Genomic DNA, 4904 nt, shown 5'->3' on the forward strand with positions numbered 1-4904 from the left:
AGACGGTCAGAGTTTTCATGTAAAAATAACACATTACGTTCTGTTAAGTAGCAAAGCTTTTACTATAAAATCCAGCAACTAAAATATCTCGGTTTGTGAGACAGAGCGACATTTTTTTCTGCCAGATTCTTTCGTTTTATGCAAAAACGCATTGATCGAGTATATTTTTATCAAATTTTGAAGTAAAGGGGGTCTTCTTAACATTTACCCTAACATTTGGTTACCTTAACATTTTGCTTGCAAAATTTACAAGCAGATCTAACAGAATGATACTATGATTGGCGATCCGCTAATCCGCTTAAGCTGGTTCTACATTAGTTGCAAGCCGATTGCAAGTTCGTTGCGACAGCCAATCTCAAGCTTGCATTTTGAAATCAACGCTTCAGATTGGCTGTCGCAACAAACTTGCATGGGACATAAGGCTGGAGTCCTATGAGATGTTTTGTCGCATATCGTGTAACCGCGTAATCAATCAAAAGTGATAAAAATTGATTTGCTGTTGTGATTTTGCGTTTTATCATACTATGGAGCACTAAATTCACCACCTAATATACAAAGAAAAATGTGTAATAAAAGAATAATATATCAATGTGATATAGTTTAATTTTATTTACCATATGATTGAATTTTTACATGCGTACAATCCATGCAACCAACAACACGAATAAATTTCGCTATATCATAAAATTCTCTTTAATTTTGACGAATTTCTTCTGATAAGGAAGTTTTATAAACTCATGTCTTAATAAAGCAATAACAGGAAATACTATATGAACAATTCTCTGAGCACTTTTGTCACTGATTCCACAGAAATCACCAATAGTTATCAAAAAAGATCCAGTTGCGTAAAATCTTAGAACCACCATTAATTGTATTATAGGTGGAATGGCATTATTGTTACTATTATAATATATAGAGAGAGTATTAAATTAAAATATAAATGTAAAAAATAATTCATTATTGTGTGTATCATATGTAATTTCATATTAAACTTTCTTTCATCAATTTCACATTAAACTTTTAAAATAACAATAAAATATTCAGTTATACGTACCGATTAGTATCAGATTTTATTTCATCTGCAATTCTTTCTAATAGTATAATAAAGCTATTTTTAGAAATCCGAAATCTTCTTTTGAAATCGATGTCGTCCAAAATTTCAAAATAATTAATACGTTCCATTAAATGTGGTGTCGAGAATTTATTTGTAAATCATAACCATTATATTCGTTGTACAGCACATAATTAATTTCATCCATGGCAACGCGCGAATGTTTTCAGGAAATTTTTCTTAATTATAATTATAATTAACTGCAATATATTAAACAAAAAAATAGGTTATAAACAAAGAGCTACCAGAGAGAAATCTTGCTACATAAGTTAGTATTATCTGAAGCCGATGTCGGGGAGAAAAAATGCAAAGAGAGAAGTTATAAGCATTTATTGTAAAGCATTTATCTGTAAGCATTTATTGTTTACATTTTGGAATTATTTATAAAATATTACATATTGATATAATTATTAATATCATATCTGAGATTCGACTTACCATTCAATGAAAAATTATAAAATGATGTTAAATCAATTGAATATGAAAAGGATTTGCTATTGTAGAACTTGCACCCATATGTGTAGTAGTGTGTAGTAGAGAGAGAGAGAAGGGGGGAGGGGGAGGAGAGAGAGAGAGAGAGAGAGAGAGAGAGAGAGAGAGAGAGAGAGAGAGAAGAGAGAGAGAGAGAGAGAGAGACCTGAGAGCGGCCATGGTGGCCTTTTTTCTGTAATGCATGGTCTACAATGGCAGTAGTAGTAGTGAATGAGACTGTAAGGGTGCAAACCCATGCAGCAGAATAGCAGAACGCTGAACGAGAGCGGAACCAATCACGAGCGTTCCGCAATTTTCATTACGCAGTTTCAAATCCCTTGATCTCCATAGAGCGCAATGAGAATAAGCGGAATTATCAGCAAGTTCGTAAATGACGTTTAAATATTGTATTTATCATTCATTTTTTATTATCAAGTATCTAAATACAGAATTAATGCATTTCTCATTGGAAAAAATATTTAAAGATGTTAAAATTTATGAAATTAGTTTTAATGTGATTGTAACCTTTATGAAATAACGATTTATGATTGGTTGCGCAAAGTCTGCGTTGCGCTTATTACGCTACATGGGTATTAAGGGTTCACGTTTCAACGTAACAAAACTGGCGGAATAACAACGTTGTGAGTACAGAGATAAATTATTAGTTATTACTCACTATTAATGACAGATTTCCTAATCAAAAAATGCTTGAGAAACGTGATCGCTCGTGATTATTAGTTATTACTCACTATTAATGACGACAGATTTCCTAACCTAAAAATGGTTGAGAAACGTGAACGCTCGTGATTGGTTCCGCTCTCGTTCCGCGTTCTGCTATTCCGCTGCATGGGTTTGCACCCTAAGAGTAAGAAATTGACCAATCACGGTCGATTATTCTTCTCGCATTCGACTGTGATTGGTCAATTTCTTACTTCTATAGTCTCATCCACTACTGCTACTACCATTGTAGACCACGCATAACTTCTAACTCCTCTACACTAGTGGCACCTAGAGTCCTAGATATCAGAGAAGCGCAACCGATGTTCCGCGTTCTGATTAGCTGACTGTCAGCCAATCATGACATTCATTCAGTGGTATTAAAAATGGCTGACTAATAGACGATTGGTGGATTTCATATTTCGTCTGCAAACGACGCCATTTTTAATACTTTTCTTAGTAATTTTGCGATACTGACTTAAACCGGTTGCGCTTCTCTGATATCTAGGACTCTAGTGGCACCAACGTCCATTTTCGAGCTGCGGAAACTACGTACATACCACGTTCATCATCGAGAGCGAGCGAGACAGCGAGACTACGTCACGATCGCTGCGTCTCGCTGCCGCTAGTGAACGAGGAATTAGAAGCAGGAAAAAGGCCGCCATGGCCGCTCTCAGATTTCTCTCTGTAAGTAGTAATCCGTTAGTTTGCACCGATCGTGGCCGATCGAGTGTAAAAATAGTATAATACATGATAATTCGTGAACTGTTCGTGAACGGCTATCAATGCTATCATTGCGGTCATGATGTCTTACATCATGATTGCGGTTTCGTGTTTTGACAGTTATGTGTATCAAGAGGTTAATGACATAATAATAGTCTTCGAGATTACTCAGATTTACTAAGTTTCATTAAGTATTTTCATTACAAAATCTTTATTCTTACTTAATTTCCTGTAAACTTATTTTCTTCTTATAAATTAAATGAACAGTATCATATAGTAATAAATAAAATTCCCATGCCTCTTCATTAGGTTCAATTAAATCACCCAAAATTAATGTAAAATAAGTGACTAAAGCATGCATTTCAGCAGAGGACATTATCATTCTTTTTTTAATGTAATTAATATTTATTATTGAAATTGTTAATTACCAATATATCAACACCATTGTAATAATCAAATTTATTCGATTGTTCAAAGTATTTATATCAAAATATTGTTTAATGAAGGAATTAAACGCCTATAACGGTCAAAGCTGGATCAAAGTGCTTATAAGTATGAGTGAATTCTTATATACCACATATGTAGCCCCCCCTTTTAAATGCGCGCTGATACATCAGACATATAACGCATAAATACTACAGTAGTATTATAATATCACCGAATAATACTTGATTAATTTAAATATAAGGATGATAATTTAAAATTCGTAAATACATCGGATCTCAATAATCTTATTCTTTATATTACGAAATATTGTTTAATTCCTTCATTGTTTGTAGACAATTTACGGTCGATACAAAAATTAGTTATATTGTTTAATGTTCATCAAATAATTTAAAATTTCAGCCATTTCGTATCTACATATTCCCTCCATCAAATCGTGCATTACATCACAAGTTACGTTTATTGTATTATGAAAAAGAAAGAACATTCCATACACAATCTTCTTTTAGTCCATGAGACAAATTACTCAAATTTATGTTATAATTAGATGGATTTCGAATTGTATGTTTTTGTTCATTAATCATGTTTATAAATAAAAGACTGATTCTTAAATATTTTTTCTTCAAAACCAATTTTATTTATTTTGTTTTATTTAATATTATTCAAGTAAACTTACTTGAATGTGTTTATAAAGTGCTTCGAATCAAGTTAATCTATCTTTAAATAATTACGCTTTCTTTGGCCAACTGTAATGTTATCATTATCAATTACGAGTTCTTCATATCAATTTTGTTTCTGTTCATAAAGAACGTTGTCAATTTCTTCTCCATCTCTAATATATTCTTAAAGATCTTCTTAATTATCATGAAATCCTTGTAGGCATAAATTATGTAGTACACATCAAGCTAAAAGGGATTTCATCAATAAGATCCATGTGCAAATGTTTCAATCTTCTAAAACGTCCTTTGAGAAAAGCAAACGCACGTTCTATTACTTGTCTAGTTCTTGATAGAATATTGTTGAAATCTTTGTAAGCCTATAGATAAAAAAACTGTTATTAAGTATATCCGGACGAGGAAGAGAAAATATAATTGCTTACATTAAATAATAAAGAGATATATACCTGAGTCAAAGTACCAGTATCTTTATAAGGTGTTATAAGCCATATTCTTACTGGCTGATAGCCTTTTATCTCCAACAAGATAATCTCTATTAGGAAACAAAGCACGTTCATTTCTCATTGCGTCTCTATATAATGGAGAATTATGGAACGTCATGGACTGCTCATGGATAGCCAACAAAACAATGTGTAAAAACTGTAAGGATGTCTGTAAACTGTAAGGATATGTCGCAAATTTCTTGAAATTGGACAGCATATTTTTTCTTACTAGTGCGATATAAAGCAGCATCAACCTAAGCATAAATACTTGTGCTACTT

This window comes from Cyphomyrmex costatus, unplaced genomic scaffold (genome assembly GCF_001594065.2).
Source record: "Cyphomyrmex costatus isolate MS0001 unplaced genomic scaffold, Ccosl1.0 scaffold92, whole genome shotgun sequence".
Classification (NCBI taxonomy): Eukaryota; Metazoa; Arthropoda; class Insecta; order Hymenoptera; family Formicidae; genus Cyphomyrmex; species Cyphomyrmex costatus.